Source organism: Microtus ochrogaster, unplaced genomic scaffold (genome assembly GCF_000317375.1).
Source record: "Microtus ochrogaster isolate Prairie Vole_2 unplaced genomic scaffold, MicOch1.0 UNK23, whole genome shotgun sequence".
Classification (NCBI taxonomy): domain Eukaryota; kingdom Metazoa; phylum Chordata; class Mammalia; order Rodentia; family Cricetidae; genus Microtus; species Microtus ochrogaster.
The window spans coordinates 5358963-5380969 of NW_004949121.1; the positions used below are offsets into that span (position 1 = coordinate 5358963).

At 42.7% G+C, this 22007-nt stretch overlaps 1 protein-coding gene and 1 pseudogene across 2 annotated transcripts in view; one reads left to right on the plus strand and one right to left on the minus strand.

Moving 5' to 3' along the window:
* The window catches only part of Csgalnact1 (chondroitin sulfate N-acetylgalactosaminyltransferase 1), a 339276-nt gene that overhangs the window by 268219 nt on the left and 49050 nt on the right, over positions 1 to 22007 (minus strand). The window lies entirely within an intron of this gene.
* LOC101983314 lies at positions 20088 to 20452 on the plus strand (annotated as a pseudogene).

The window sequence follows — 22007 nt, forward strand, 5'->3', positions numbered from 1 at the left end:
CCTAGGAAGAAGAAGGCACAGACAACTGCTTAGGGGCAAACCTAAGCACGATCAGCACAGAGTCCAGGGACCAGTATGTGGGCATAGGAGAGGGAGATGCTGGAGACGGTGGGTAGAGAAGACAAAGGCAGACTTAAGACCCAGCAGTTAGACAAGTCCAGAATTCAGCCCTGACTCATTAGGTACTAAGATTTCTCTGCATTCAACCAGAAGGATTTGACTCTGCCGTCTTCAGTCATACATCCAGCCATTTCCTAAAGACAAGTCTCTAGGTCTATATGAAGAATTCATGGGTAGCCTTTCTTCCATCTAGTTACAGGAAAAAAATCTTTAGGAAAATGTAAAATTCATAAAAATAAAAGTATGGCCAATCATATTATAATTTAATCCCATTTCCTTCACTAATTTGTGCAACAGTGCTTATTCTATGACTGTTATTAGCTTTGAGGGAATCACTGTGACCAAAATACACAAACTTCTGACTCTAATAACTTATATCCTATCAGGAGATAAAGATGGCAAAAATGGTAGGAACAAGTGAACTTCGCACCGTGCAGGAAGACCAAGGGACAGGCAGCCAGGAGCACTGGTGTACAGTAGGGGGAGAGACAGGAATAGAGTATTGTAGTATTAACAGTGAGTCCAACTGAGAGCACACTAGCAAACTGCTATCATATTTTATATCATACTTTTTGCATTTAAAATATGATGAGCACATCCCCAAACTATTAAATTAAATAATCTTTTACAATATGATTTTTAATGACTATGAAGAATTCCAATTCATGAGCATACAATATTATTTAACTGTTCCACTCTATGAGGCAATTAGATTTTTTTATTTGTGAGTGTGTGTGTGTGTGTGTGTGTGTGTGTGTGTGTGTGTGTGTGTGAAGAGAAAATCTCAAATGAACTCCAGTTCAGAGGTCTTGTTCTCTCTCATCTGTGAAGGTCACCAGCCACCCACACATGGCAATCTTTGCGTCAGCCTCCACAGAAGGGCTCTGCCATGAGCTTCCTTACATAGCAGAAATACTCCTTAGAGTAGAGCAGTATGCCCTCAAATGCCTGCACAGCACAGAGACTAGTACACAGAGGACCAAACAATGACTACCCACTGGATTAATAAATAACAAAAAACTGCAGGGTGTTCATCAAGAACGCTGCCTCCCATACAGCCGGAGAGATGCCTGCAAATGCTTCCTCCCACTGAAGCTTCCTTCTATGAAAAGGGTGAGTCAGAGCTCAGACATATTTAGCACCTTCTTTATAAGGTGGCAATGCAACTCTTCATGCCTTTCAGATACTGGAAACCACCATGCAATCTGAGCAGCTAAAGAATACTATTAACATCTGAGTAACTGCTAAGCAGCCTGTAGAAACAGTGCAGACAACGCTTTTATTATCGTCTTTCTAGTTATGTGAAGGGGACAATTGCATAATGTTTTGGCCTTAAAATCTAAAAGAGAAATAGATTTTAATAGTTTAAGTGACTCATCTTAAATTCTAGTCATAGCATTATTAAACTTCTGCTTTTATTTTTAAAAAAAACATGTTATACTGACACAAAAAAAAGAAGAAAAAGCCTAAATAAGACTTGTACAAAGCTTAGCAAATGAAAAAAAGCTGCGCTTCATAAAGACAGAGAAAAACTATCAACAGGACACAGCATTTATTTGTCACATAGCGGGTTCATTACGGGCATTTGTCACTGCCTAGGACAGGTCAGACATGTTGAATCTTTCCTGGTAAGCCACGACCTCGTGGTGTTATACAGATTATTAGAAATGGGTTAAATTAAACTGTAAAAGTTAGCCAATAAGAGGCTAGACATAATGGGCCAGGCAGTGATTGATTTAATTAATACAATTTCTGTGTGATTATTTTGGGTGTAAACTAGCAGGCCTGCTGATTCCTACAACATTCAGGCATGGTGGTACTTGCTCATAATCTTAGCTCTTGGTAGACAGGATAACAACTGGGTATTTGAGGCCAGCCTGGATCATACAGTGAGTATATCTTGCAAGCAGGACAACATTGTTGGTCAAAAGTTTGTAGCTGGTTAGATGTATACATTTCTATTTTGGTAGCATGCAGAGTACCTTTCTGTACCAAAGATTCTGAAACATAAGAATGAAGCCTCTATATTGATACCAATTCAACATCTTAATGTTTCATCAGTGTGTAAATGTTCTCTTCAGCAATGGGGCCTTGTGAACTAATGGGAATTAGTTAGGATTCCTTTGCATGAAATATTGAGGCTAACAGATGACAAAAATATTCAAATTGTCTAAGAAAACATTTTATTTCAGTAAATCTTCTTAATTTATTTTTTAGATTCCATTGACCTTATTTTGTGTATATGCATGCTTTGCATGCATGTACGTATATATACCACATGTGTGATTAATGCCCACTGAAACCAGAAGAGTACATTGGATTCCCTGGAACTGAAGTTATGAATGGTTGTAAGTTGTCATATGGGTGCTGGGAACTGGACCCAGGTCCTCTTCAAGAACAGCAAGTTCTCCTAACCATCTCGGGCCCTAGCAAAGGTTTAAAAAGGACAGGGCAGCTCATTCTGTAAAGCTTGACCTCATGTCATGGTCATGGCTGAGCAGTTATGTCTGGAGGAAGTAGACACCAATAAGTCACTCAACAGAAAGAGTAAGTAAGGTCAAGGAAGATCCTTCCACATCATCATATTAGAGAAAGAGGGTCCAAGACAAATAGTATAAAAAGATATACCAAGATAAAAGCTCAATGATAGGATTCGATGGTAACAGAGAAGTATCACAGCTGTGTCATATACTGTGACAAATCAAAAATCTTTAAAAACTGGGAAAAAACTTCTATACTTCTTGCCCTATAAAGGAAAGCGCTTCAGACGTAGCATGTGTTCCTCCAGAGCAGCGGCAAATACCTCCAAATGACTACGGGGGATCCAGAGCAGCAAGGAAGCCTGCGTGGGAGCGGAAAGAGACTCCTGCATGAGCAGGAAACCCTGGCTACAATAACAGCTTCAGCACTGATAGAAGCCACAGAGCTTAGTGATGCTTCTTAAGGGTCAGTCTAGAGTTGGGAGTCGTCCATTTCTATTGCTGTGTGATTCTGAGAAAGGAATTAAGTAGGCCTTCTCATTATCCCTACTTTACAGAGGAGGAAGCAACCACACAGATGTTATGCAATTGGAACCATGGAGAAAATTCCACAAGGCTTAGAGGAATGGATGCTGTCATTCCAGGAAATGATATATATGCAAAGCTATGAAAACTTGCAGCTATTTCATTCCATAGACAGATGAATGTCACTTTAATATACTGTCAAGAATGGTAGGACTCATCAAATGACCCTAGGCCATATTTAAACTCAAGAAGCTCTCTTTCTGATGGCACTTCAGCACTCATCCCCCTTGACCCCTCACCTTTCACCCCCACACACAGTTGAGCCCAGCATCAGCGTGAGCCTGTGTGCAACTCCAGGTCTTCATGCACCCCCTCTACCCCTCCGTGCTACTGGCCCACAAACAGGGGCTCATGCAGACCCTTCAGGCGACCCAAGGCAGTCTTAGACTCTTGCAGCAATAAGAGGGCATGGTAGAATTGGAAAGCTGGTTCTTCAAGATAATTGTGTGACTTTCTGTACGTTCCTATCTTTGTTTCCTCACCTGTAACGATGAGAGAGGTGAGCTAACATCTCAGGGTTTTGGAGCTGGAGGAGGCTTCACTGACTCGAAGCAGATTTAGTGCAGCTATGAAACCTGAGTGTGCCAAGCACCTTTGCAGATCCTAAAATATTCTGAAAACAATGGCACCATGGCAAGTGTGCTCTGTGCCAAAGCTCGCCCATAAATCAGCTGTTTGAAACTGGACTCGCACCTTCTCCAAGGAAAGTGTTCTTAGAAATAGTTTCCACATGAACCCCCATTAAGGGATCTAAATGCAGCAATCACCACTTACGAGGCAAGCATTCCCCACCTCCCTACAGAGACCCCCCACTCCCCATGCTGAATAAAGAAACTCCCATTTAAAAGTGCAGGGATTAGCTAATGGCTTGGTAACAGATGGGAAGATCAATGGGACAGAATTAAAAATCAAGAATCAAATCCAAGAAATAATTTCAAAAAATTTTAATGGAGAAATCTGGGTGAGTTAACAAATGGCACTGGATCAGCCAATTAAAGCAAAAAAAAAATCTTACAGTAGAAGTCACTACTCAAAATTATTTACAAGATGATTCTGTATTAACTGTAGCCCTAACAAACCCAGAACAAGAAGCCACACACTGTGGGAGGAAGACGCCAGCCAATACCTAATGCCTTCTGTTTCCTAACTGTCAGGAAGTGGTTCTCCATAATCCCAGGGCCGCCCACTCCACCCTTGAATCCAGGTCTGTCTCCTGCAGGCTCTAGCTGTTGTCTCCCACCTCGTGGGGACTCGAGAAGCTTAAAGCAGGGCCACCCGCTTGCAATGGCCCCTCTGAATGTTTGGGCTTCTGAAAAGAGAGAGAAAGCCAGGTTCTGGTCTGAAAGTCTGCTATGTAAATTCTCCAGAATTTAAACTCAAATCTCCAAAGATAAAAGTTCCTTCTAACCCTTGAGATAGTTTTGGTTTCTCATCATTTAACACCTAGTTTTCTATTTGTGTCTTGTTTTTGTTTAGTTTTAGTACTGTGGTGAGTGTGTGTGTGTTGTGTGTGTGTGTGTCTCTGTGATTGTAGGTTTGTGTGTGTCATGGGTACATGCATGGAGTCCAGAGAACCTTCCAGAGTGAGTTCTCTCCTCTACCATGGTTCTGCAGATGGAGATCAAGCTTAGGTCAGCAGGTTTGCACGACGAGTGCCTTTACTCACTGAGAACTCTTGCCAGTCCCTCATATTTGTAGTTTTTAACTTTTGGTTTGTTTTGAACACTTGGTCCATAACTAGTCTACTAAGTAGAGAAACTTGGGAAATGCATTGTCAAATGAGGTCTCACCCTTTGGGCCAATTAACGTTTGATCGAGAAATGCACATTGCAAGTTCCTCTCAAAGAATGCCCCTAAAATGTGTGCATATCACGGCCATAACCTTCATGCGCAGTGCTACCTCGATGTGGTACAAATCTGAAAGATGAAATTAACTAGGCTGAAATTCTTTCTGTGGCAATTAATTAGCACAAATTAGAAACGAGACTATACGACTCTCTCCGTGTTATATGCTTTGGATCATTACCATGCTAATATGAGTAATTTCCCTGGAAGATTGTCCGCCATTTCTCAAGTGTCAGAGAACGGAAGTTCCACTCCCTTAGTACCTAATCTAACCAGTGGTTTTTACTCCTTAGAAAGGAAGAAACAACTACACAGAGGGAGTACTGTTATTCTATTACAGCGGAGATCACAAAGAGGAAATGCACTTCCAGTCACTGATACTCCCAGGCCAGTTTCTCTTTTAAGTAAAAATCACGAGGCCATGGCTACAGGAGCTACTCAGGGAACGCTCCAGTTTGTGAAGGGGCCTGAGCTGGCAGGCGAGGTTACGGACAATCACCGCCTGAATTCCACCATGCATTGTTGTTGACAACTTTGGTGTTTTGGAGCATGCTGGAATAGCTCAAGAGTGAGGGGCCTGACAATACTCACATAACAACATCCTTCAAGGGTTTGTGCCTAAGTTTGTAGGTGGCCAGTTGATGCTACAGAAGACAGCTCTGACTGGGGACAGAATGGTGGGAAGGAGCTGTTCCGATACGGATACCACTGGGGATGGTCATATCATCCACCAACTTTAATTAATATGAAATCTCCTCAGTTTTTTTGAGAAACAAGATGGCATCCCAAACAATAGGGGAGGCCAGGCAGAGGGGAGACAATCATTTGAGCCGCAACGAGAGTCGCTGGCTGTACAGAAAATGATTCTTCAAGTATCTTGTATGTGGCATTGCAACAACTTGTGCTTAGGAAAATGTAGAAAAGAAATTAGGTCACACATGTAAGTAGGAAAACCAGAATGTTCTTCTTCATGCTGGTTTCATTCTCACTCTCCACACAAAGAGAAAGAAGAAAAAGGAGAGAATATCAATATTCTGTTACCCACTTCCTTCCTTCCGGTAATTGCTTTTATCTCTTTGCCTCCGCTAAACTCATCTTATTTTTCCAGTCTCCGTGTGTGAGATGTTTATGTTTATGTGTGCTCATATGTGTGTTCAGGTGTGTACAGACATGCACACGTGGACCCATAGAAAACTGACAGGACAGGAAATAACTTCCAAGGCCATGTCCAACCTTGTAGTGTATCTCTGCAGCTGACTAAGTAGGAAAGACCCTCTCTAAGTCCAGCTGCCATGGCAGCCCACCGCGTGTCCCAGGGTGGTCCTCTGGCTATCAGTCCTCCCCGGGCTTCTAGTCTGGATATGGTGCTGACCAGACAGTCACATGAGTGGCCATCATAGAAATGAAGTCTTCTCTCTAGCACCCCTCTGAACTTTCCAGCGTACTATGCCAAGAACCCAAACCTTCCAAGCCAAGCTGTGTCCCAGTCACCTGTTCTGAGCTCAGTACCTGGCTTGCTGTCAAGCCATTGTTTGGGAGAGCTTGGCAATGCACCATAGAAGCTCTGCAGACAGCTAGAGTCTACTTACCTCTGGGTTGTTACATGACTTTTCTACACACTAAACAGTTGAATGGGACTTAGGGAGGGACACTGAGTTAGACAGATCTCTTTAGGAAGGCCCCAGCAGGCCACACTAAAATAGAGACATTTAAGCTGCTAAAGTTCCACGTCACTAAATTCAAACTAATTTGGTTTTTGACCTTGCCAGAACCCAGGCAAGATGACAGATCAACCCTCAAACGGGCAGATTTTATCATGTAAGGAGGGCTGGTTGACCTGATATCAGCCGTCCAGTTCTTGAACCTTTGTATTATTTTGTTTCCTTGTTCCTGCTCAGGCAATTTTGTAAAAAAGGAAAAAATCAAATGACACAGCGCCCTGCCCCGGAGAGACTGCCTTTCTTTCTCTCTAGATGAGAGGCTTCTGACTCACAAGTCACTGATGGTCAAAGGAAAGCATACTGTTGTTCTGACAAAACAACAGTGTGGGTTAGGGGTTTTCTGTGGGTGGTGGGTTCTGGGATTGTTTTGTACACGTGTGTGTGTGTGTGTGTGTGTGTGTGTGTGTGTGTGTGTGTGTGTGCGTGTGTGTGTGTGATGGTGTGAATGTGGAAGTCGGCAGGAATAGGCCCTCTCCTTCGTTCCCCACACAGATCCCAGGGAGCCAGCTCAGTATACTAGCTCACTTGGCAGCGCCATTGCTTCCAAATCGTTTTGCCGCACTTGCTTGGGGATTTGTAAAGGAAGGGCCTCACTCGGCATCCCCCTGCCTCAGCCTCTGCTGTCCCCTTCCCTACTCAATAACCTGACCACCTCACTCCCATGTGCTACCACAGTCCTGGATTTAAAGGTTTTGTTTTTTTGTTTTTTGGGTTTTTTTTTTTTTTTTTTTTTTTTTTTTTTTTTTTTTTTTTTTTTTGGTTTTTCGAGACAGGGTTTCTCTGTGGCTTTGGAGCCTGTCCTGGAACTAGCTCTGTAGACCAGGCTGGTCTCAAACTCACAGAGATCCACCTGCCTCTGCCTCCCAAGTGCTGGGATTAAAGGCGTGCGCCACCATCGCCCGGCTGGATTTACAGTTTTTATCACCATCTCTTCTTGAAATTTTTTTTAACAAAGCCAATATAATAAATGTAATACTATATATTACCCTTGATTGGAAAAATGCAGTTACAAACTTAAGAGAATCATGAAATGGTACCTTGCAGCTAAAGTTGCAAGTAGTTATTTCTAAAAAAAGTTCCTACTATTGATTAGGCAATTACTATGTGAAGATTTTGGGAACTTGTTTTCAGAACATGTAAACTTACAATTTTGTTTTTCAGAAGGCAATGCTAATTGAATTTATAACCATGTAAGGCTGCTTTTAAATGTTATTATTCAGGAAGACAGGAGGCAGCTCCTTAAGTAAGATGCTCGCTGCTTGTGCATGAGAAACTGATCTCAGATACCCAGACCCACATAAGAGCCGTGCATGGAGGTGTACAACTGGCTGAGTTGGGCGACTGTGTCAGGCAGATTCCCAGGGTTTGTTGACCAGCCAGTCTAGCAGAAATGACAAGCTTCGGGGGCGGTGAAAGACTTTGTCTCAAAACAGAAGGTGGAGTTGAAGAAAAGGTTCAGTAAGTAAATGCATTTAACACCAAGCCTGATGACATAAGCTCTATTCCTAGAATCACAGTGGAAGGGGCAGGTGGGCTCCTGTACACTCCTCTGCCCTCCACCTACACACACACACACACACACACACATACACACACATACACACACACAAACACACACATACACACACACATACACACATACACAAACACACACATACACACATACACAAACACACACATACACACACACACACATACACACACACACACACTATCATCCAGGTAAGGTCATCTATGATTTATCTGTATCATTATAAACTTATTGATTCCTATAATTTGCTCCAGGTCCCAGAACATACATTTTTCTACTTTCCATCTTAATTCTCTCTCTCTACAAAGCAAACACAACAGAAGTTTCTGGAAATATGATATATGGAACTATTAAATAGTAAAGCAGCTCATGTTTCTCCTAACTCAGAATTTGGCTACATTTAGCAAAACTGGAAATCTAGAAACCATATATTAAGCAGATTCTTGTTCTGTAAACAAAACTCACTTGCAATAAACTACATGTGATACTCAAATTTGCTTGATCACAATAGAGGTGTTTAAAAATACATGACTGGAATTCACATTTGCAGTTTGCAGATGGAACAATAAAGACACTCTGGATCAATAATTAATATGTGACTGAAACCCATGCAGAAGGAGGCAGCAAGCTTTGGAGAGCTGCCCTTTTTATCTGCCAAGTTAAGATCATTTTTTGCTCAAAGAGCAATGTGGGAAATTGGGTAGAGTTCACAAGAAAAAGACCTGAGATGGAAGATGAACAGATGTTCCCTCCTCTGTCAAGATCATTGGTTTGAACTACAGTAGCCCTCAAAGTCAACAACTGACTTACTAATCATCCCATTGGCTTATTACGAAACCAGATACAATAGGCACTCTGAGCAGGAGCATACAGACTGACTGTGAAGGCAAACCCTACACTGTACGTATCAGGTAGTCCTAGATGTCCAACCCAGCCTTGAGAAGGCCCCAGACAGCTCAGCCAGCCACACATAAATTCTCTGACTGCAGGTGACTTTTCCATCTCGCAGTCTCTGTTAGCCCAGTCGGCATCAGCTAGCAGGAACATTTGCACCAAAAGTCAATGCCCACTATATGGACAATACCAAATGCCAAATTCCTTAAAATATGTAGCCTAGTCTCATTTCTTATAAGGTAATGACTTAGGGCTAAGACAAAGCTACTAATTCCACAGGAGGCCCAGAGGGTGGTGGCTGCCCAGTCCCGCAGCACAGCAGGCCCTGACGGTGGTCCAGGCCTGACAATCAAACCCAGATGACTGAGAGCAAGACCAGCCCTCAATAACGGCCTTCCACTACTGCTCCCTAGCCCTATGGCTATGAACTGGTGACGTGATGTCTGGAAGCCTCAGCTGTGGCAAGATGGAAATAAGAATGTTTGCCTGGGACAGAGTGACTAGCCAAGGTACTAGAGTATATAGACTCTCTGCGTACATCCCTTACTGACAATGTCATCTGGGAACCAGTAGGAAGCACAAATGTCTAGGCCCACTGAGACATGCTTAATCATAGATGGAGGCAAGGAGTTGGGTATCCGAGCCATCTGCATTTTAGCAGGCCCTCTGGTGAGTCACAGAAAGCTTGAGGGCTGTTGAGTAGCTGGAAGCCTTGTTAGCGTTGTTACAGACAACTTGCATCATTTCCTCTCAACGGTGCAGACGGCACAGTGTTCTCCTTCCGTGTGCTGTATGTGACACAGTGGTGAGGGCAGCCATCACAATAATGGGGGTGAGTCAAGCAGAAATTGTTTTATCTAGGCCATCTGGAACGGGGGCAAGGACCAGGAGATGCCCTAACTCATAGTTTAGGGCTCATATGACTAACTCAGAAAAGTGTTACTTTTGTAGTCATTCAGGACATTGAAACATTAAAATGAGCTTTTCAGAAAGAGAGTTTTATTTTACATTTATCATAATAGAATTTTCTATTGCACATCTAGAAAAGTTCAGTCACTTATAATGGATTGAGGGGTCAGCTCTGACAAGAGAGTGTTAACAAGAATACCTGGATTCCAAAAAGAAGCCATGGAATCCTAAAATTCTGGCTCATCTTCTTATTCTGAGAATAAGCAGTCACCTAACACAGACCTCTGTATGACTAGGACCCAAGCCTATGCCTTGAAAAACCCAATGGATGTCACATACTTGGTCTTAACACCAGGAGGTTCTATAATGACACTGCCTCCCATCAGTACCCTGGCCAAGAGGGTTTAGTCCTCCTGCTACCCCATGCTTAGACACTAGCCGTGTGCCTGCCCACTCACTCTTTGACCCATCCCTGCCCTTGATCTAAAAACTATCTCTCCCACACTCAACTGTAACTAGCTCCAGCCATATTCATCGGAAGACTAGAAGAAGAGAGGTAGGAAGAAGCTGAACACCCTGCCCCCTTCTCTGCTGTAGATGACTCACAGTGGTGGTGCTAAGGTTGGAATGTCAAGTCTAGGCATGCGTAACTTCGTCCATGGTACATTTACTGAGGGCAGGATATTGCTAAGAGGTGATCCGTTCAGTGCCCTCACAAATGAATTCATGCCATTACCACAGGAGTCTGTTTAGTTCCTGCCCTCTCTTTCACACCCTCTGATTTTTCATCATGGCATACTAGTTAGCTCCCTGACTTTGGATTTTCTGGACACCAGAGACAATCAACTAAATCATGCCCTTTATAAGTCACCGAAGCACAAAGACACTAAGATACATGGCTTTGGATTTTTGTGACTCTATTTTTATCAGACATCTTCTATCTGTGGTTCCAGGTACTTCTGGGAGCTGCAGCCCAGATCCTGTTCTTGTTCTCCAGTTACATCAACATCCCTCCTTTGTTCCACCATCCTTTGTGGTATTGGGAGTTGCAGTTGCTAATCTCTGAATGACCTCATCTTCTCCTATTTGTCCTTTCACGTCTTCCAAAGAGCTTCATATCTAAGTTCTTGTCTTAAAGTGCTCGCTTGATTCCGCAGGCTGTGACTCATCAGCCTCCTCTCATGTCTTCGGTCTTGACCATGGCCTGTCTAATACCTTCCCAGCTGACCAGGCTCTCCGCTGAAGGCTTTTCCTTAACGTCTTCTCCTCCACAGAGCCACTGCTCACATCTCCATCTTCAGTTAACATACTGGACCCTGCAACGATGCTCCACTACCAGCTCAAGCCCTGACCACGTACACACCATTCTTCCGGTCCCTGAGGTATCTGCCATCCACTTCACCTTCAACTTGGTATATGCCATTGTCTACACAAATCAAGTGGGAGAAAAGTTAAAATCCCTAAGTTACTGGCTCTAAACCCACCTGATATTTTCACAACTCTCTATTTCCGACACAACAGATGCAGAAACGAGAGTCAGGACACAGTGTTCTAGAAAATGACTATGTTTTGGGCAGTTGCCCACATGGGTGCAGTAAGGACGGGATAATGACTTCTTGTTTTGTAGGCAGATTGACCCCATGCCATGACTTGCATTTCCAAAGAAATCACTGAATTATCCTTAACGACCAATCTTAGAACATTTGACTCTTAATTAATGTTTTAAAAGTTAAAGAAAATAAAGAAACAGCCCATAATGAAGACTCTGGTACTACTGACTTGGGATTGGAGCCAACATGCAAGGGCAAAGACGCTCCTAAGCACATAGCAGTATATTCATATGTGCATCCTTCTGCACTGAGGCTTCTGGAAATCCCCAGCTAGTGCTCACGGGAGCTGACAGACTTGTGGACATCATGGCCCCTACGGATGCTAAGTGAACTGAAACAAGTGATGAACAACTTCACGGGGCTTTAGAATTCTTCCATTCCCAGTCTTTCCTTACAGAAACTCTGGTGGGTATCTTAAGAAAAAGCACATTAGTAAAAATCAAAAATAAAAGACAGAAAAGGGCTAGCTACAGATTTGAAGGTCACTTTCCAAAATATCCACCATACAAGTACCCAAGTGAGCCAAGAGTTTGTTCTAGGACGCCTGGGCATGAACAAGAGCACACAAAATTACCAGGTCTGCAAAAGAATTACAAAGCGGCCCAAGATGCCACAAAGGTACCCTGGGGTCGACATGGGCTGCTTACCTAAAGCCTGCTGTTCCTTTGGTCACTTATGTTTGTATGCTGAGAAATTCTATTATTTCAATACTATCTGTGCTGATGTAGAAGTCCCCCCAAGCTCTCTCGGTACAAACAGTGTGAACTACAGAACATTTTAAAGATATGATCAGTTTCCCAAAACTCTTCATTTAATTGCAAGCTTGCACACAACAAGCAGTAATTGGAATCACTGACTTTGAGTTTGATTTCTGTTATTTCTTCTATTCATGGGTCCGGAATGGGAAGGCAGCAGTGCCAGAGTCTGTGTTACTTGCAGTGCCTTTGTTTTCCTTTAACTGAAAACCAACAAGGGGAAAACAGAGCAGAAATCATTCTGGTTCCTTTTTCCAGTTTGCACTAACTCCTCCCTCCTGGCTTCAGTTTCTCTCCTTATAAAGTAAGGAGGTTAGATTGAATGAAGTCACTAGGACTTGCTGGCCAGTCACCTTAGCCTACCTGGAGAGTTCCAGACTAATAAGAGACCCTGTCTCAAAAACCAAGATGGATGGCACCCAAAGAAGGACAATCAGCATTATCTATGGCTCCATGGGCACCTATATACAGGTGCACCAGCTCGCACAAAAACATAAATACGATAAACAAACAAACAAGCAAACAAGTAGCACACTGATTCCACAATAAACCGAGAAATGGAGGTTTAACTTAGGATATGTCAGGAGTATGATAAAGTAAAACAACTAACTTTTAGACTCCTGGTATTTTAAAAGCTGCATTGCAGTTCAGGGTAGAGATTGTGAATTACAATGTCAAGACAGAAATGTAGGAGATGTGGGATTGCCTCCAAAACTTACTGCGATTTCACACAATATAATGCACCATATTTCACATTTTAAAAATATGTGGAGTCAAACACTTTTTCTTTTGCTAGAGAAATTTCAGTAATATTTCTAAATGATTTTTCTGCCAACGTTTGAGGCACCACAAACGCATTATACTGCAAAAGACTTCATCCTGTCATAAAGCCATTAGCAATGACAAAAAAATGATGGCATTCTTATGCTTCATTTATAGTTTCTTAATAAAATAAAAAGTGAACAGGAAAACAGTCTGAACCTAAAATTTTCAAGATCTTAAAAATACAAGACCGGTAGGAAAAACAAGTGTGTAGACCCAGGCTTTATTTTTAATGTGACCAAATCACTGCCACAAGCAAATGTTGAGTTTTCTTTCCCCCCAAAAATATCAGAGATTTAGTCATCTTGTGGCCCAAATCACTGTCATAGAGAATCTGGAGACTCACAACAGGAAATAAGCATGTCCCCAACCCAAATTACAGTTCACACAATTGATCTTACAAATAGCCCATGTATTTTTAGTAAAAAAAGACACTGAGTGTCCTGGTTTTAAGTCAGTACCCTAACTTAATCCAACAGACTATTCTTTCTAAGAAACTCAGTTTAGGAACAGAAGAACTGGTCTGGAAGAGGAAAATTGCATCATTTGCTCAGTGTTTACTATGAGCAGAGCTTATGGACCAAGTGACACAATCCAGGCTATTTTATATGTACTTACAGATGAAAAGAGCAAACCATTTCATAAAATATGTTGTTGGTGAAATGCAAGAAATAGTAACCACAATTGAGGGTGAAATATTTTATACTATAGGACAGATGAAGAATGGTCTTTGGAGGTGGACAACGTCTCAGTTAGCTGGGGTTCAAAGTTGTCAAATTTTAATAGCTCACCTTAAAAAGCACCCTTAGCTGACAGCCTCCCCCAGCAGGTGATAGATGAGTCTGGTTTGTAGTCTATTGGCCACTGCTTTAAACCATTATGGAATTCTTCCAGTAGTCATTCATCCACCTAATTTCGTGTTCCTTCAGCCATTCTTTCTAGGAATCTTTATGTATGTCATGTGACACAAACTTCGTGGCAGCATGAGGACATGGAGGGGACAAGTAGAGGGCCCACAGCAGTGGTATGCCTGGACTCACTGTCCACTATGAAGAGAAACATTTAACATGCAACCAGAACAGAGCATATAAACCACCATGAGTCCAGCTGTCCCACCCACATGTGCCGAAAGCAGGCTCTTAGAGAAAATGTTTAACACCCATGTTCATTGTAGTGCTGCTCACAATGCCAAAAGGTGGAAACAAGCCAGGTCTCTATTAATAAAGGACAAAAAGTAGCGTGGACACACACAACATATTATTTACCCTTACCAAGGAAAGATATTCTGAGACATGCTACAATGATGATACGTTATGATGAACGAAATAAAATAGTTAATAAAAAGTAAATGCCGGGAGATCCCACTTACACAAGGCACCATGAACACTCACCAAGAGACCAAGTAGAATGGTGGTTGCCGGGAGCTGAGGGTGGGAAAGAGGGAATTATTGCTGAATGGGAACAGAGTCTCAGCTTTGCAGGACAGAGCCTTCTAGAGACTTGGTGGTAATGATCACTGGACAGTGTGACTATATAGTATGCCATGAACTCTCTACTAACCTGGTGAATGCTAAAGGCATTTTATCACATTAATGAAAAGCTGTGGTAGATATAATTTATTTTAAAATAGTAAATGAGGCAAAAGAAGATTAAATCCTTTTTTCTCTATGATAAATCACTGATAGCAATCTGAACTTAGAAATGAACCTTTCTACTTCCGAGCTGTGATATTTCACTCAGACTGATAGCAGGTTCGCAGTCTACTCTGACAGAACTTGAGGGTAGCAAGTCCTGATGCTCTGTTACCATGATGCTCTTCTGGGAATATAAGCTCAGTGTGCCACTCTTTCCTGTCCATAAAGCACCTCCTCCTCTGCCTCTCCAGACGGTTCAAGTGCAGGTGTCTGCTTCGGAGTTCATGGCCTCCACTTGATCCCCAGGCCTCACACAGTGGCAAGAAAGAACTGACTCCCCAAAGTTGCCATGCACATGTCCCGCTTCCACATGTGGTTACATGTGCACGAGCACACAACGTAAACACAAAGTGTTGAATTAAGCAAAGCAGGTGAAGTTTCTTGAAACCCGAAGGTAGTTTTGCTGCAGTGAGGAGTGGCTGTGGCCAAAGGCCTTAGGCCAGTGGTTGTTGTTATGATGATGTCTGCTCGCCCTTTGAGGGACAGGACATTTATATTTTTGAAAGGAAAAAAGTTCCTGAAATAAAATTACCTTTACCGAGAACCATTGAGAATGAAGCCAGGCATGGTGGCACACTCCTTTAATCCCAGCAGTCTGGGAGGCAGAGGCAGGTGGATTTCTGAATTTTGGGCCAGCCTGGTCTAAAAACATGAGTTCCAGGACAGCAAGGGCTATACTGAAAAACACGTCTCAAAAAAAAAAAAAACGAAAAAAAGAAAGAAAGGAAGAGAGAAAGAAATAAAAATGAAAAGGAAAGAGGAGGAGGAAAATAACACTGGGCTTTCAATCTGGAGGGCATGGGACCTTACTTATAGGCACTATATGTCAATAATGTAAAAAACACAAAGACTAATAAGCACTATACAAGCTACTACTACTGCTACTAACACACACATACACACACACGCACACACATGCACACACACACACACACACACAGGGACCACACACACACACAATCTAATCTTGATACCACTTTGTTGACACTGCCCAATGCTGACCGACAATTCATTTCCTACCAAGTCCTAAATGGTCAGAGACTCCTTTGAGCTGAGCCCCAGCATCTGCGCTCAGCATGAGTCTGGAAACATGAGTTTGAGAGTGCTGCTGCAAATAGACTCAGACATGGAAATTGTGCGGGGTTTTTTTTCTTCAAATAAAAATGGTTTGCTCTCCACTAATCCTACAGGACACTCACAGATAAATGATGGCATGCACGAATGACAGCTGGGGAGTTCTTTGTAGGCCTTATTTTCGTCTATGAACTCATCGACCCTTCTCCATTTAACGATTACCTCATTAAAATTAAGGAGAATGCTGTCTCATGCTCTAAAGAGATTCTGCCAGAGGGCTAAGAACTGTCGCCCTGCAGAATAGGACAAAATCTTGGCTTAGTGCATACTGCTGTTGTCGAAGCATAAATTCCTCTACATCCTCCAAGGAAGTGTTACTTCCTAAGAGGAAAGCGGCAGTGTTGACAAATGAATCCTCAGGGAGCAGTTGAGGCCCTGCAGTGCAGGCAGCCACGGAGCTGGGAGATGCAGGTGCTAAAATCAGAAGCTGGAAGGCACTGAATCAGCTTTAAAGTAGTGTTTTTTCCTGCCTGGAGTCCACAAAACACCCAGAAGCTCCTCAGTTTAGCCTTGGAGAAGTCATTTTAACTGGGATGGGTAAACAGCAGTCGCCAGTGTCAGCAGTAGGCAGCAGGCCACACTGAGGCTGAGGTCTCCCCCAGAGTATGCAGCCCCAGCAAAAGCACTGTGTGACTAAGTTCCCCTTCCTCTCAACACAAGCACAGTCTATAGGCTAAAAATATCCACAAAAGGCAAACTTGCAGCCCCAACGATGTATGGAAAAACAGGAAGGAGGAGGCAGGAGAAATCTTATCAGTACCAACGGGACCTTTCAATAGCAGGTCACTGATGTTTCCCACCAGGAAACCAGAGGGCACCTTAAGAGAAAACCTCAAAAGATTGAATAGGATTTCAGAATAACAATATCAATGAAAACATTGGTGCTGAGTCCAGGAAATTCTTATTTGGTTGACAGATCGAGTGGTTCTATATCTAAAAACACTATATGGTGTGGGAAGTCCTTCTGTCTATGTGCTTCTTTTATTGGTTAATGAATAAATCTGTTTTGGCCAGTGGCTTAGCAGAGTAGAATTAGAAGGAGGAAACTAAACCTAATTCTGGGAGAAAGAAAGCGGAGTCAAGAGACGCCATGGAGCCACCACCAGAACAGACATGCCGAAACCTTGCCAGTAAGCCACAGCCACATGGCGATACACAGGTTAATAGAAATGGGTTAAATTAAGATGTAAGAGTTATTCAATAAGAAGCTAGAGCTAGTGGGCCAAGCAGTTATTTAATTAATACAGTTTCTGTGTGGTTATTTTGGGGCTGAGCAGACGGGAACAAACAAGCAGTCGTCCTACAACAACTATAGAATTAAGAGTAGCAAATTTAATCCAAATGAATAACTCTGTGAACTCAGGGACTCAATAAAGCCACAACAGGTCACCTGTGTGCCCATCATTACCTTTAACGTTGCACAGTGTAAAATAATGGCCTGCATGTTAAATAGGTCAGAAGTAGAAGAAGGTGTGTTTCTAATGGATGTATCAGAGGTGGGAGTAATTTGAACTTTGGGCAATGATCAAAGGCAGATAAGTAACCATGGACATGGCTCAGCAACTTAAAGGTCTACTGAACAAGCATGAATTCAAATCCCTAGCACTCTCCCAAAACCCAGGTACAGTAGGGGGAGTAGAAACAGGAGGATCCCTTGAGTTCACTGTCAGCGAGCTTAATCAAACTAATGCTCATCAGGTTTAGTGACAACCTAGTTTCAAAATATAACATGAAAGCAGTAAGTGGAGATACTTGCTTTCAAACTCTGGCTTTCACATAGGTCCATATACTCGCAAGAAACAGGTGATACACAAACACGCACACCCTCCACACATGCCCAAATCCCCGCATGAACACATATGCAACATATACATACACACACACTCACAGAATGGGATCATTCAGTGTTTGTCGGGAGCGGGGCTCTGCAATGATCATAAAGCCACTCTACATCTAAAAGAAGGCCCTGTTAATACTAGTACTACTACTATGAGTACAAATGAGACCACCTCAGACAACACTTAGAGACCTCTCAGGGTCCTCTACAAACAGAACCAACAGGGGAGAACAAGATAAACTCAACCAACATGATTTTAGAGATCTCAAAATTATCTTCAAACCATGCAAGATGTAAATGACACAGATCCTGCGATAGCTAAACTGGACTCAATCTGGAATTAACTAAAAGGCAAACAGGCGGGCACTCCTGTGAGGGGTTTTCTTAATGAAATCATTGGAAGTGGGAAGACCCACTTTAATCGTGGGTGGCAACTTCCAGCAGCATCTCTGATAAAAGGAGATAGAAGGAAAATGTGCTTTTTGCCTCCTTGCCTTTCTCACTTGATGAGAATTTCTTCTACTCTGTTGCTGTTGCATTCCTTTGCTGATACCAGATCCCAGCTTCTTCTGGTTTCCAGTATAGATTAAAAACACTGGATCGTGGCTGCTAAGGCACCCAGCCTTGCAGAGTAAGCAATTACTGGATTCTTGGCCTTTCCAGTGCAAGACAGCTTTTGTTAGACTGTATTATGTAAGCAATCTAATTTAATGACTATTAATCCTATCAGTTTTATTCCTCTAAGAACCCTAATATAGATTGCGGCACCAGAAATGGGGTGAGACTGTCCTGAGAACCTAAGGCTTTGGGGCTGTTTTGTTAAAGGAATCTGGAAGGGTTGGGTTCATTGAGCTAGCAAATCTTTGAGCTACAGGAAGGAGGATGTAATGGGACGGTCTAATGGGAGTCTGAAGACAGTAATGCTGAGAGAAGGAAGGACAGCCTGACTCACAATGCTTCAAAGAAGAACAAGGACTCCATCAGGAACTTGGGTAGGAGCCATTAGTGGAATGTGTCAGCCAAGAATCTGGCCTCATCCTGGCCATATTCTGAGATGCTATGTGAAGGTAAATTTAAAGATCAAAGTGAACTGATCTGTTTGACAGAAGAAACTGTAAGGCAGAATGGTTTTCAAGCTGATGCTGAAGAAGCAATTTTAATTCATGGACAGGTCAACACCATTGTAAAGGGGCCTGTGTTACACTTCCACAGTTGGCCTGTGTGTCCTCAGGATCAAAACACAAAAGCTGATACAGCTGTGGTGGGGCAGCTACATCTCAGTCTCCAAGTCATCCATGTAGCACTGGTTTTGAAGGAATGAAGGTTCTCAGATTGAAGGGGTCATGAAGAACAACTGAGGACAGACACTCAGTGATAGGGCTGAAGTCTCTACAAAGAGACCCTGAGAGGGATGAAGGTGGGGTCTAAGCTGCAGAGGAGGCCCCAGAATATTGGAGATGTCAGAACCATGAGCATCCATCAAAGAAAACTTGAGTTGAGGAATAAAGCCAACCTGGCCTCAAAAGAGAAACTGTGGGTGCTATTGATGACCGAGCTGGAGGAATATGGCTATCCCTGCTGTTTGCAGCACAGAGGACATTCCCAGATGCTCTGCCTGGAGACACAGGATTTGGTGTTTACCCTGCCAGAGTTTGGTTTTGCACTGGTATGATTGTTTTATCCCAAATTTTCCCTCCTATAATCAGAATGTTTACTCTTAAAATCAGAATGTACCAGTATGTGTTATTGTGCATCAGAAGTATAAAATATAGCTTTTATTGTGTAGAAGTTCATAGTGAAAAGACTTTACCTCAGTGAACTGAACCATGACTCCCCTGTGATGCTTTTGTCAGGGTATTTTAACCACAGCCAACAAAAAAGAAAACTAACAGAGCTCCCAGAGCTCTGTTACTGTGGAGAGATAAGATAAGCAGAGAGGGGAGATGAGGAGGAAGAAAGCAGGCCACTTTGGCTTCGAAGTCAAGCTAACACTAGTGACTACACAGTCCTCTCTTTTACTTTTATGGCATTTTGTTTGGTTTAGTTTGGTACTGGAGACGGAGCCTAGAGGTTCACCCATGCTAGGCAAGTGTATTGCCACAGAACTAATATTATCCCAGCCCTTAATTTTAGATCTTAACAGTTGAACGATGCAGTGGTTTGCTCCAAGCAAGGTACATGCATATGAGCTCCTCTGCATCTACTCCTCCCTCGTCCTGCATGAGGACAAGGTGAGGGTCATGAGGACAGGATCAATGCCCTCATCAGAGCAGCTGGTGTCAGTGTTGAACCGTTCTGGACTGGCTTGTTTGCAAAGGCCCTGGCCTTGTGTCAACATTGGGAACCTCATCTGCAATATACAGGCTGGTGGGCCTGCTCCAGCAGCTGGAATCGCACCTGTAGGAGGTCCTGCCCCCTCTTCCGCCACTGCCCTAGTGAGGAGAAGGAGGTAGAAGCAAAGGAGGAAGAATCTGAGCAATCTGATGATGACATGGGCTTTGGCCTTTTTTACTAAACCTTTTGTTAACTTGTCCAATAAAACCTGTTTTGTTTTGTTTTTTAAAAAAGCACTTCTTTTTGTGATTTGTCCTCAATACGATAGTGTTGAGGGATGCCTGGGACATGTGGCTTTGCTGTCATAAAAAGATTCATGTTTTCCTCATGAGAGTTAGTTAGTTCTCTTGGGAAGGGTTCTGCTATTAAAAGAGCAGATTGCAAGATGGCCACGTAGCTCAGCTAGTGAAGGTGCTTGCCCTCAAAACCATCTATCTGAGGTCAGTCCCTGGAATCCTTGAGGTAGAGGGAACAACTGATTCCCAAATGTTGTGTTCTGACCTCTATCCAAGTATCATGGCACTTACCACATATTCATAATCAATCAAGCAAGCAACAAATAAATAAATAATATTTATTAAAAATTAAAAAGCATGTTCTTATGAGTTCAACTCCTCAGCTCGTTTGTGACCCCTTTGCCCTTCACAAAATTATAATCCAGCTGTGGCCCTCATCAGAAGCCGGGTAGATGCCAGTACCAAGCCTTTTAACTTCCTAGATCATGAAGCAAACTAAAATTCTGTCCCAGAGAGAATGAGCACAGCAGTAGCACTGAGCAGAGGGGCAGGCAAGATGCCTTCCATTCTCATGATGTCCCAAACAAAGGGGTTATATCTAATCCCATCGCATACCACATAAGCTGACAAAGACATGTTATATATCTGCTCTGGGTTTATTTCTTCATCTATGCCTGGTAATCTTTATTTCACAGAAAAGAACAAACAGAAATATGAGAATATATTTAAAGCTAACAATGCATGCTCTTTGCATGTCATAATTCCAGCACTTAGGAATCTGAGGCAGGAGGATTACAAATTCAAGAAAAGCCTGTGTTGGGGGGAGGTACTGTGTTGCATTTATGACTGTCTATATTTTTGCTATCATTCTTTTCTCTAAGGTGTATGTGGGTTTTCATATATGTGTACACATATGTATGTGTGTGTATTTGTGGTGAAGACCAAAGGTCAATGCAGAATGTTTTCTTTCAAGGCACTCTGTACCTTATGTTTTGTGACAAGGTCTCTCACTGAACCTAGGGATCACCAGTTTGGGTAGGCTGACTGCTCAGGAATCCCCAGAGACCTTGTTGTATCCACTCCCCAGTGCTAGGACTATGGGCACATGCCATTAAGCCCAGCTCTTCACATGGGTTTTAGGGCCCAAAACCCAAGCCTCACGCCTGCACCTCAAACACGTCACTGACTAAACCATCTGCTGTGTCCTATTTTCAATGTTTTTGAGACACTGGTAGCAAGTTAAAACAACAACAACAACAACAACAACAACAGAGTGAGGGCTGGATTCAAGGAGATACCATCTTGTGTTCCAGTGAAGGGTTTGCAGACAAGTACGTACATTTTTAAGGAGAGACGTTGGCTCCATCTTTAAATCTCTGGAAGAGGGCTTAACCTTCAGCCCAGTGTCAATTAAAAAATCTTGATGCTGTTAATCATTCTCTTGTAACAAATATTTACTTCTTCAATCATAGGTCCCTTATCCAGGGATGCATTCCAGAA